Source organism: Oryx dammah, unplaced genomic scaffold (genome assembly GCF_014754425.2).
Source record: "Oryx dammah isolate SB20612 unplaced genomic scaffold, SCBI_Odam_1.1 HiC_scaffold_4, whole genome shotgun sequence".
Classification (NCBI taxonomy): Eukaryota; Metazoa; Chordata; class Mammalia; order Artiodactyla; family Bovidae; genus Oryx; species Oryx dammah.
In genome coordinates, this window is record NW_024070188.1 from 6,021,442 (window position 1) to 6,035,232 (window position 13,791).

Here is a 13,791-nt window from a genome sequence, read left to right on the forward strand (position 1 = left end):
AACCTGGGAGCCACAACTACTGCGTCTGCATGCTGCAACTTCTGAAGCCTGTGTGCCTAAAGCCCGTGCTCCTGAACAAGAGAAGCCCCGCTCACCACAACTAGAGAAGCCTACACGAGCAATGAAGACCCTGTGCTACCAAAAAATAAAATGAAATAAAAACAAAACTATTCTGACAGTCAGAAAGCCTTGAAAAGAAATAAAATGGTTTTAAAACAACAAATGGCATTATGCACATTCAGTTCAGTTCAGTTCAGTTCAGTTCAGTTCAGTCGCTCAGTCGTGTCCGACTCTCTGCAACCCCATGAATCGCAGCACGCCAGGCCTCCCTGTCCATCACCAACTCCCGGAGTTCACTCAGGCTCATGTCCATCGAGTTGGTGATGCCATCCAGCCATCTCATCCTCGGTTGTCCCTTTTCCTCCTGCCCCCAATCACTCCCAGCATCAGAGTCTTTTCCAATGAGTCAACTCTTCACATGAGGTGGCCAAAGTACTGGAGTTTCAGCTTCAGCATCATTTCTTCCAAAGAAATCCCAGGGCTGATCTCCTTTAGAATGGACAGGTTGGATCTCCTTGCAGTCCAAGGGACTCTCAAGAGTCTTCTCCAACACCAGAGCTCAAAAGCATCAATTCTTCAGCGCTCAGCTTTCTTCACAGTCCAACTCTTACATCCATAAATGACCACTGGAAAAACCATAGTCTTGACCAGATGGATCTTTGTTGCAAAATAATGTCTCTGCTTTTCAATATGCTATCTAGGTTGGTCATAACTTTTTCTCCAAGGAGTAAGAGTCTTTTAATTTCATGGCTGCAATCACCATATGCAGTGATTTTGGAGCCCCCAAAAATAAGGTCTGACACTGTTTCCACTGTTTCCCCATCTATTTCCCATGAAGTAATGGGACCAGATGCCATGATCTTCGTTTTCTGAATGTTGAGTTTTCAGCAATATGTGAACCGTGAACTTCCAGATGTTCAAGCTGGTTTTAGAAAAGGCAGAGGAACCAGAGATCAAATTGCCAACATCCGCTGGATCATGGAAAAAACAAGAGAGTTCCAGAAAAACATCTATTTCTGCTTTATTGACTATGCCAAAGCCTTTGACTGTGTGGATCACAATAAAGTGTGGAAAATTTTGAAAGAGATGGGAATACCAGACCACCTGACCTGCCTCTTGAGAAACCTATATGCAGGTCAGGAAACAACAGTTAGAACTGGACATGGACAACAGACTGGTTCCAAATAGGAAAAGGAGTATGTCAAGGCTATATATTGTCACCCTGCTTATTTAACTTCTATGCAGAGTACATCATGAGAAATGCTGGGCTGAAAGAAGCATAAGCTGGAATCAAGATTGGCGGGAAAAATATCAATCACCTCAGATATGCAGATGACACCACCCTTATGGCAGAAAGTGAAGAACTAAAGAGCCTCTTGATGAAAGTGAAAGAGGAGAGTGAAAAAGTTGGCTTAAAGCTCAACATTCAGAAACCGAAGATATGCAGCAAATGATGCTGCTAGTTACCTATGTCTAGCTATCATCTCTGAGAAAGGAACTTGACTTTTATCCAACCATGTTGAGTTTATCAGTATAAAAGTAAGAGAAAATAGACCTCTTCCATGAAACAAGAGTATTAAAATACATAAACACTCACACACACACACTCCAAATGATGACCAGTAAATTTTCTGTTGTATGAGAAGTAAACGGTCAGAACTTCACATTATTTTATCTTAAGAATGTAATTTTTTAATCAGAAAAGTATAATCTAGCTACATACAATTTTTCTGCATTTTTATTACAGTTTTATTATTGATTAGATCCAATTTCTCTTTTCCACAAAGGATCTTTTTCTCATTTTTTTAAATGTTTAAAAGGAATATACTTCAGGTAAAATTTATCGGTTAAGAAGAACTTTTATGAGCACGCTATTTTTAAAAAAGTGACATATACTTTATGAGGCAATTAATCACTGCTGGAATACTATGGAGTTTTTCACCCTGTAGGTTCAAAATTGACCTAATAGTAAAAAAGAATTCTGAAGTCTCATATACCAATATTCAGCATCGATATGTGATTTTATAATAATATTTTACTATAGTTCTCTGATGTCCCAATAGTTCACAAAACTGCAAAAAAAAAAAAAGAAAAAGAAAGAAACAAACAAAAAAAAAATCTTCATGATAAAAATCCAGATTTAGCAAGCCCAAAAAACTGTTATACAGGGTCTATCTGAAAGAATAACTCAGTAATTTCCTTTTCCCAAAGGATAAGGAGAGTATACACCAATAAAAAGGTGAAAGTAAACTACCCTGGAATATAGGGAATGCTGAATATTCTTTTTTTTCCTGAATAACCTGGTTTCTTTTCCGTATATATACAGAAATGATACATGAAAGAAAGTGAAAAAAAAACAGACTAAGATCATGTTTCCATTACCCTCATAGTCTTGCTTCATTTTCCTTAAGGTAAAGCTGAAAAGTAAATACTTTTCAGAAATTACATTTTGTCTTCTAAGGTCCCCTTGATGGCTCATCAGGTAAAGAATCTGCCTCCAATACAGGAGACGCAGGTGATGCTGGTTCAATCCCTGGGTTGGGAAGATCCCCTGGAGGAGGAAATGGCAACCCACTCCAGTATTTTTGCCTGGAGAATTCCATGGACAGAGGAACCTGGCGGGCCACAGTCCATGGGGTTGCAAAGAGTTGGACATGACTGAAGCGACTGATGCTTCATTGGAAGGACTTATGCTGAAGCTTAAACTCCAATACTTGGCCACCTCATGCAAAGAGTTGACTCACTGGAAAAGACCCTGATGCTGGGAGGGATTGGGGGCAGGAGGAGAAGGGGACGACAGAGGATGAGATGGCTGGATGGCATCACCGACTCTATGCACATGAGTTTGAGTGAACTCTGGGAGTTGGTGATGGACAGGGAGGCCTGGCGTGCTGCCATTCATGGGGTCACAAAGAGTCGGACACGATTGAGCGACTGGACTGAATGGAAGTGACTGAGCATACACATTTGCTTCTTCAGTCTGATCCTGATTAGTTTCTGTCTTGGGCTTCCCTGGTAGCTCAGACAGTAGACTCTGCCTGTAATTCAGGAGATCTTGGTTCGATCCCTGGGTCAGGAAGATCCCCTGGAAGAGGGAATGGCTACCCACTCCAGTACTCTTACCTGAGGAATTCCACAGACAGAAGAGCCTAGGGGGCTACAGTCCATGGGATCGCAAAGAGTCGGACACAACTAAGCGACTAACACTTTTACTTCAAGTGACTTTATTTTTTTCTAAAATTGTTTCAAGCCCCCATTTGCCCATCATTGCTCTAGCTAGTTTTTAAAAAGATTTTAAGAAGAGTGCTCGCTTATTCTTAAAGTTAATTGCAATTTTAAAGTATCTGAATCTATCAAATATTATTGAAAAATATTGTGCTAATCTCAATAAGTTGATATAGTATTATAATTTATTAAGCCACCCTCTTCTGTCCTCCCAAGAAAAAGATAAGGGGAGATTTTATTTCAGAATTTCCACTACAAAAGGAGGTGAATACTGATCTTATATAAGTTTTTTTTTCAAATATTTATAGAAGGATGACTATTTCATTGTGCTGTTGTTTAGTCATTAAGTTGTGTCATACTCTTTTGCAATCCCATGGACTGTAGCCCACCAAGCTCCTCTGTTCGTGGGACTTCCCAGGCAAGAATACTAGAGTGGGCTGCCATTTCCTTCTCCAAGGTATCTTTTGGACCCAGGGATCAAACCTGTGTCTCCTGCATTGGCAGGTGGATTCTTTACCACTGAGCCACCAAGGAAGCCTATATCACTGTATTAGGGGATTTCTATTCCTGGAGTTTACTTTTTAATATAAATGGTAAAATGTGCACATGCTGTTTAATAGCTTTTATTTGTCAAAATCTTCTAAATTGATTGGGCTAACCATCTTCTGCCTCCACAATCCCAAAATATTATTTTAAATAACGTGTAAAGTTCTCCTCAGAAGGATGGTAACTACTTTTTTTAGGGATGAAAGAAAATAAAAGAATTATAATACAGTACAACCCTTTGATTCCTCGAAGACTCTAAGCAGAACCACTGCCATACCTGAGTCAGTGGTTTCTAGTGGAGGTCAGCCTACAGTACACTATCTTCAGGAATCTGCAGAGTGAGAAGTCTTCCAAGCTGCCTCTCTATGCAGTATATCAGGCAATATGTTCATTCATCTTCAATGTGCAACTGCTTTAGCAAGATTTATATACGAAACAGGGACTCCCAGGTGGCTCAGTGGGTAAAGAATCCGCCTGCAATGCAGGAGACCAGGGTTTTGATCCCTGGGTCAAGAAGATTCCCTGGAGGAGGACATGGGAATCCACTCCAGTATTCTTGCCTGGAGAATCTCATAGACAGAAGGGCCGGGCGGGCTACAGTCCATGGGGTCTCAGAGTCCAACAGGACTGAGCAACTTTCACTTTCTCTTCTGGGTTAAAACAATAACAGGTTTGAAGTTGGCACTGAGAATGTTTATTTTGTATGTGTGTCCAACGCACATATTAATAAAATAAAATACTGAGACAGCCTAATTAAATTGGATCTTAAATTGGACCTAATTAAATTGCTGAATTGGGCTATTCTCGGTCTGGTATAAAGGGGATCTTTCTGGTATAAAGAAAGCTGGGCGCTGAAGAATCGATGCTTTTGAACTGTGGTGTTGGATAAGACTCTTGAGAGTCCCTTGGACTGCAAGGAGATCCAACCAGTCCATCCTAAAGGAGATCAGTCCTGAATATTCACTGGAAGGACTGATGCTGAAGCTGAAACTCCAAAACTTTGGCCACCTGATGCGAAGAGCAGCCTCATTTGAAAAGACCCTGATGCTGGGAAAGATTGAAGGCGGAAGGAGAAGGGGACGACAGAGGATGAGATGGTTGGACGGCATCACTGACTCAATGGACATGAGTTTGAATAAACTCTGGGAGTTGGTGATGGACAGGGAGGTCTGGTGTACTGCAGTCCATGGGGTCGCAAAGAGTCGGACATGACTGAGCAATTGAACTGAACTGAACAGTCTGGTGTAGCACTTGCCGTTGGTTAGTGTAACGTAGGTGCCTGCATAACCACTGCAGGGTGTGTGTGTGTGTGTATGCTCAGCTGTGTCTCACTGGAATTTTCCAGGCAAGGTTGCCACTTCCTCCTCCAAGGGATCTTCCGGACCGGGGATCAAACCTCTGCCTCTTGCATTTCCTGTAATGGCAGGCAGATTCTTTACCATTAGCAACCACCAGGGAAGCCCCCAGCTGCAGTGTGTACATCTACCAAAAGAACGCTGGCTTTAGACTCGGAGTGGGGCAGAATCCACGTGCGCTAATTTTTTAAGCCGTCATCTGCTGACTCTGCATCAACAGTGGTCTGACTGATCTCTCCTCTTCCTTTCAGCTTCTTTGCAGCATCAGGTTTCTTGATTTACATGCATTGTAGAGCTCAAGGACCATAGAAGGCAACACTGAGCCTGCTTTCTACCTAAAACCAAACTCCTTCTACAATACCTTTGATGAGTAGTCAGGCCAGTCTTTGGCATTAGAGCATTGGAGGAAAGTTACAAAGGATGATAGAACAAAGGCCAGTTTGGGGATGAGAAAGAAAATGTGAAATGAGAAGAGGGAAAAGTGTACATTGAAGAGAGGGAAAATTACTGACTGAAAAAGTGAAATTAGTCAAATGACACACTGGCCTGAAGAGCTGCACATCCCAGCAATGTAGACTTTAAACTAGCTTCTCTCAGCAAATCCACTGTGTGTATGTGTGTATGTTTAGAAAGTACATCAAGGATGCCCTTGAATGAGACTTACCTCTTTTTCACTTTCTGATTCCAAACTAAAATGCTGGGCTTTGAAGGCATTTAAAAAAAAAAAAAAGGCAAAGGAATTCCACAACTCTAAATCTGAACATCACTAGTGAGTCTATTTCGCTATCCAGGAAAAGGCCCTTAAAAATTAATAATTTACTCCAGTAACAACAGAAAGTGGTCCAGGGGCTGAGATGAAGTCCAGATGGAAGTGGGGAGCTTACCATTACTTAATTAAGATACAGTAATCAATTATTTGGAGCTTATTTGGATCCTGATTCAAACGAACTATACAAAAATATAGCAGGAGACATTTGGAAATTCAAATACTGACCAGATGCTTGATGTTATTTCTAAGTGTTTGCTCTTTTTCTTAATAGGGTTGTTTAAAATGACATCTTCCTATTACTGCATGCTGTTTCCAATAAGAACACAAGAAAAGGGAAGGAAAAGAATGGGAAGACTTGGGTGAGTCACAAAGGATGGACATGCAGAGTCTGAAATGCAGGCTGAAAAGCCAGGTGCCCAAACTTTGACAATTATCAGGAGTTTTTCCAAAGAAGGGGTTGCTAAAGAGTCATGAGAGAGAGCTGCTAGTTAGGAGGCAGGGCAGGATCTCTAAGAAGGGATGAGGGCGTGCTGTGGGGAGCGGGACGGGGGCGCGGAGGGGGCGGGAGTATGTGGGGGAGGACGCGGGGCGAGGCAGGATTTGTCTGCTCAGGTCAGGTCACAAGAGGAGTGAGGGGAGAAGACCGCTTTCTCTCTGCGTAAAAACGTAACTGATCATCAAGAATACACTGAAAGTCTGCCACGTACCTACCACACTTCCCGGGGACTATGGGATATTCTAGAAAAAAACACAACCCCCAGAATTTAGCTCAGGAATCAGCTTCAGAATATAATCGCCCGAGTCAGCTATTCACGGAGTGAGCGTGGTAATAACACTTGTCCGGAAAAAAGAAAAAAAAAAAATCCAGTTCTGATCAAGTCAATAGTTACCGTGTGAAGAATCATAAATATACAGACATAAACTGGGGTTGTGCAACAGCTCTCAGATCCCTAAATAAAGTGGAAAATAGAGCAAAGGCGGAAACGACAGCAACCAAAAGAGAGAAAAGAGCAGACGACAAAGGACAAACCAAAACTAACCTTAACAAACACTTGCCCTCTCCCAGGCTCATAACAGAGCCATAACATAGACACAAAGCCCCTGCCTTGCCCCAGAATACTAAACTGACGCGAGGCGAAGGCGAAGGAAGCCGCCCTCGCCCGGATTCCCCATCAATCGTGTTACCCGCGAGCCGTCCAGGAGCGGAGGCCGCGTCCCGGGCTCTCCATCCACGCGCGGCGGCGCGGCCGCTCCCCCGGGATGCCGGGACCCGGGCCGGCGCACCGGGCGGGCTTCTCCCGGGGACGCCGGGGTCCGGGCCAGCGCACCGGGCGGGCTTCTCTCAGGGACGCCGGGGTCCGGCCTCGCGCACCGGGCGGGCTTCTCCCGGGGACGCCGGGGTCCGGGCCAGCGCACCCCGCGGGCTTCTCCCGGGGACACCGGGGTCCAGGCTCGCGCACCGGGCGGGCTTCTCGCGGGCTGACATCCGCCCGGCGTCGAGCCACGACCCCCATCCCTAGGCCCTGCTTTGTTGGATGCAAAGGTCAGGATGGCCTTCGTGTCCCCCGTCCGCATCCTTCACCCTCCTAATGCTGACAAAGGCTGAAGATTTTAACCTCTTTTTCGACCTTTTTCTCAGGCCTTTTATTCCGTTCCTTTTGCAGCTGCCTGAGACCAGGCCGTGGTCCCCGGTCCTCCCGGTCTCAGAATCGGAGCACCGCAAATTCACGCCGGGATGCAGCGACCCGAGGTCCACGCGACTCTGATCGCCTTCTTCCTAGTGTAGAATCTTTGGGTGGCTCCTGATGGCCGGCAGAGAGGCCATCCCCTTGCGTGGTTTCAAGGCCCCTCAAATTCTGACCCCAGTGCTCTCCCTAATCTCATCCCGCCTCTCCTGGCACGCTCCAAGAGAATTCCACGGACTCCCTTCTCAGCGATGTTCCTCACTCCCACGGCCTGCCAGGACTTGTCTGGCTAATTTACTCATCTGTGAGTTTAAAAGTCGCCTCTGATTCATGTTGATGTATGGCAAAACCAATACAATATTGTAAAGTAATTAGCCTCCAATTAAAATAAATAAATTTCAATTAAAAAAAAAATAAGTCGCCTCTGACATCACACCCTCCAGGACGGCCATCCCCGGAGTGGGGTGACCCTCAGGGGCCCTGCGTGTTTCTCTGGGTTGTAGCAAACGTCACTAACTCCAGCTACGCAGTTAATGGATTTCCCCGACCTCACTCCCAACAATTTATCACCCAGGACTTTGTACCCCGTAGAGGACTAAGCAAGTGTTGTGAATTACTTAATACTTACAACCTCCCTGCGAAGCAGCTTCTGTTATCGCCATCTTACACGTGCAGCATAGACTAAGAGTTTAAGAAATGTGTCTAGTCTCGCAAGGCCAGAATGCAGGGCTCTCATCCATACTTTTTGAACTTGCACTCTGGGTGAGTTCCATGTGCAGCTTTGGCTGAGAACCTGTTTAACCTGTGAGGTCTCTTAGGACAAGGGGCGACCTGTGCTTCTGGAGCTGGCCCAGTGACCGAGAAACAGTGGGTGTTTGTGGAGGTTTTATTTGATCCTCTACATCAGTCTGGAAGGCAGGCCATTCAGACATCACAGCTACCTTGTTTTCAGATGTGCAAAAGGATCCAGAAAGTTGAGTGACTTTATGGTTCAGAAATGGCAGTGCACGCTGGAAACCAGGAACAACTGACTCCCCAGGCTCTTTTCACCATCGTAGCTTTTTTCTGGGACAGCCTCCAAAAGAAAGATTTCCTTCTGATTCTTCCTGGAAAAGTTTGGTGAAAAGAGATTCATTTTTCACCTCTGATCAGACTGAGGGTATCTGTAATGCTAGAGTGCATACTTGCATGCTAAGTTGCTTCAGTCATGGCGGGCCCTTTGAGAACCCCTGGACTGTAGCCCACCCGGCTCCTCTCTTCATAGGCTTCTCCAGGCAAGAACACTGGAGTGGGTTGCCATGCCCTCCGCCAGGAGATCTTCCCAACCCGGAAATCGAAACCATCTTTTGTCTCCTGCATTTTCAGGTGAATTCTTTACCACTAGCACCACGTGGGAAGCCCTAATGCGGACATAGAGTAGGAAAAGGCAGGGCAGGTTCTGATATCAAAACAAAACAGGAGTATCCATCCTCCTGAGCAACACTGCCCTTTGGATATGTATCCTTAAAAGGAAATGCTTCAGTTACTGGGGTTCTCTCAAGATCATTCCAGGTCATATGGAATGTTATCCTAGGTGGTTCTGCTAAGCTACCTAGTTGAAAGGTTTTTAAGCAAAAGAGTGACATCATTGAAATTGAATTTATTGCACACACATACACAAAAACACATACTCATCACCGGCAATAGTGCAGGGGATGGATTGTCAAGGGACAAAAGCAAACGCAGGAAATGGTGTCCATTAGCAGGTTGCTAATAATAGCAAAGCCTTTGACTGTGTGGATCACAATAAACTGTGGAAAATTCTGAAAGAGATGGGAATACCAGACCACCTGACCTGCCTCTTGAGAAACCTATATGCAGGTCAGGAAGCAACAGTTAGAACTGGACATGGAACAACAGACTGGTTCCAAATAGGAAAACAGGAGTACGTCAAGGCTGTATATTGTCACCCTGCTTATTTAACTTCTATTCAGAGTACATGATGAGAAACACTGGGCTGGAAGAAGCACAAACTGGAATCAAGATTGCTAGGAGAAATATCAATACCTCAGATATGCAGATGACACCACCCTTATGGCAGAAAGTGAAGAATAAAGAGCCTCTTGATGAAAGTGAAAGACGAGAGTGAAAAAGTTGGCTTAAAGCTCAACATTCAGAAAACGAAGATCTGGTCCCATCATTTCATGGGAGATAGATGGGGAAACTGTGGAAACAGTGTCAGACTTTATTTTGGGGGGCTCCAAAATCACTGCAGATGGTGACTGCAGCCATGAAATTAAAAGATGCTTACTCCTTGGAAGGAAAGTATGACCAACCTAGATAGCATATTAAAAAGCAGAGACATTATCTTGCCAACAAAGTCCATCTAGTCAAGGCTATGGTTTTTCCAGGGGGTCATGTATGAATGTGAGAGTTGGACTGTGAAGAAAGCTGAGCGCCGAAGAATTGATGCTTTTGAACTGTGGTGTTGGAGAAGACTCTTGAGAGTCCCTTGGACTGCAAGGAGATCCAACCAGTCCATCCTAAAGGAGATCAGTCCTGGGTGTTCATTGGAAGGACTGATGCTAAAGCTGAAACTCCAATACTTTAGCCACCTCATGCGAAGAGTTGACTCATTTGAAAAGACCCTGATGCTGGGAGGGACTGGGAGCAGGAGGAGAAGGGGATGACAGAGAATGAGATGGCTGGATGGCATCCCCGACTCGATGCAGACGAGTTCGAGTGAACTCCGGGAGTTGGTGATGGACAGGGAGGCCTGGCGTGCTGCGATTCATGGGGTTGCAAAGAGTTGGACACAACTGAGCGATGAACTGAACTGAATATAGCAAAAGGCTGGAAACATCCTCTAGGTCTACTGATAAACAGAATGGTTCAGTTGTAATGTTAACACAAGAAATACTATATAGCGGTGAAAATGAATGAATTATACCTTGTATAAAATATGAATAAATCTTAGAAATATTATAAAATTATCATTGTATGCAGGGGAAAAAATGTAGTACTGTAGGAAAAAAAAGATACTAGAGCGTACCCAGGCTCATTTGTTAAAGAAAAATGTGATATCCATGTATACACTTGTATACAATATATGGAATTTATTTCACAAACATTTGGATGTTTATAACTCACAAGGCCTCTACTAGCACATATGTATGCATGTTATATAAGCACATTATACAACTGGTATACAATGGACTGTGAAAGCATGTTGATGGCACAGATGTGATTATTGAGGAGATGACTGCATGTCTAAAATAGAATTTAGCAGTATGGAGCTTCCTCAAGAAATTAAAGACAGAACCACCATACGATCCAGAAATCCCTCTTTAGGGTATATATACAAAGGAAATTAAATTATTACCTCAAAGAGATATCTTCACCTCCATGTTAATTGCAATGCTCCGTTGCTCAGTTGTGTCCAACTCTTTACGACCCCATGGACTATATAGCCCACCAGCTTCCTCTGTCCATGGGATTTCCCAGGCAAGAATAGTGGAGTGGGTTGACACTTCCTACTCCACGGGCTTAAAACTGAAGAATTATTCTCAATAGCCAAGACATGGAAGCCACCTAACTGCCCATCAACAAATGAATGGATAAAGTTAATATGGTACCATGTATGCAAAGGGGTATTATTCAGCCACCAAAAAGAAGGAAGTCCTGCTATTTTGGACAACATGGATGAACCGGGAGGCCATTATGCTAAATGAAATAAACCAGACAAAAAAACAAACAAACAAATACTGTATGATCTCCCTCATTGTGTGTGTGTGTTAGTTGCTCTGTTGTGTCTGACTCTTTCGTGACCCCATGAACTATATAACCCACCAGGCTCTTCTGTCCATGGAATTTCTCAGGCAAGAATACTAGAGAGGGTAGCCATTTCCTTCTCCAGGGGATCTTACCAACCCAGGGATCAAACGTGTATCTCCTGTGTCTCCTGGATTGGCAGGCAGATTCTTGACTGCTGAGCTACCAGGGAAGCTCCAATAAGTCTCAGAAAAAGTAAAATAGAGTTAAAAATAAAAAATAAAATAGAGTTCAAAGATAAAAATTTTGATCTTTATTTTATAAAGATCAAAAAGTGATGAGAATGACTAACATATTTAAAATGAGATTTCTACTTCTTTAAGCAATTTTTCAACAATTTCTATCAAATGAGTAAAAGAATGGCATTTCTTAGATTTTTGAAAGAAATACTGACATTAGGTAAAACAGTCAAAAAGGGAAGAATAAATAGGAAATGAGCAGAAGAAATAACCTTATATCTTCTGACATCATCTAGATGCTCCTCAGTAACCACGCAGTGACAAAATTTTAAATCTATATTTGTAATTACAATAGCATTACTATGCCAGAAAGCCTGAGTCATACTAAATGTTCCCCAATAAAATGTCATTTGTAATATAAGCCATCTTAACCATTCTTCTAAATGAAAAGAAACTTTATTTAATTAGAGGTCAACTAATGAATATATTTGTTGACTAACTCCTAGCTAATTTGAATAACATGTAATAAGAAAATAACATTTTCTTCTCAAAATTCAAGGCAAATTGTATCTTTCTTGACTTTCCTCTCAAGTACCAAGAATTATGAATATGGTAACCCAGAGGGGAGCTTCTTTTACAGTCTTGACTGAAATGAATGTTCATTTTATAGATAAGCTGTCATCTGAGAACTGGTATCACAATATTCAGTGCATTAAAGTCATTTATTTTAACACTTTGTGTTTCCAAAACAAAACATCTGGCTTTTGCACACCAGGACTATTGGTGGACAGGTATCCAAATTGTGAGAAACAAAAAGAATGTTTCTCAGGCTAAAAAGTTCTATTTATGAAGTTGGAATCTGACATTTCTGTATTATGTTCATGGAGCCATTTTGCCTACATTGCCTCTTTACAGTCTTCTGACCTTCTTTCAGGTAAAACATTAATTCAAAGCAACATTTCTACACAATTTCAAAGTTGTGTTTATTTTCTGTAAAATATGACATATATAGAACTGCTTTCAAGATTTTCAATGAATCACCCATTACCTATGTGATCACAGAAGTCTCCTTCGTCAGGTGATTATGCTAGTTGGTTTAATAAGCTGAATATATTTTATTGGTACCAATTAACACTAAAAACTAAGTTAAAGCTTTTATAGCTTAGGTATTACTGGCAGAATTGTTACCATGATTCACATGTATACTTCTGACCACATCTTATGGATCCTGGTAGACTAGATTTCATATCACACACTAAATTATAAATAACTGAGATTAGGTTGGGAAATACATGGGGAAACAGTAGAAACAGTGTCAGACTTTATTTTGGGGGGGCTCCAAAATCACTGCAGATGATGACTGCAGCCATGAAATTAAAAGACTTATGACCAACCTAGATAGCATATTGAAAAGCAGAGACATTACTTTGCCAGCAAAGGTCCATCTAGTCAAGGCTGTGGTTTTTCCAGCAGTCACGTATGGATGTGAGAGTTGGACTGAAGAAAGCTGAGTGCTGAAGAATTGATGCTTTTGAACTGTGGTGTTGGAGAAGACTCTTGAGAGTCCCTTGGACTGCAAGGAGATCCAACCAGTCCATTCTGAAGATCAGCCCTGGGATTTCTTTGGAAGGAATGAGGCTGAAGCTGAAACTCCAGTACTTTGGCCACCTCATGCAAAGAGTTGACTCATTGGAAAAGACTGTGATGCTGGGAGGGATTGGGGGCAGGAGGAGAAGGGGACGACAGAGGATGAGATGGCTGGATGGCATCACTGACTCGATGGACGTGAGTCTGAGTGAACTCCGGGAGTTGGTGATGGACAGGGAGGCCTGGCGTGCTGCGATTCACGGGGTCACAAAGAGTCGGACATGACTGAGCGACTGAACTGAACTGAGATTAGGTAGAGAAAATTATTCAAGGACTGTGAGTCAGCTTTCCTAACAATGTAATTCCTCAAGAAGTTTGAAGCAATGGCAATCATGTAAGCAGAAATGTTACATTGACCTCAAGTCTAAAATAAAGCCCCGAACTCTTAAGCACATCACAGCAGCCATAGAGAATGGGGCTGGAAGAACTGTATCTACGGGGAGCCTAGACTAGGGGCCCCAGTAACTGCACTCAGAACTCCAGCACTGCATTTGTGCTGTGAATTCATGCCTCCC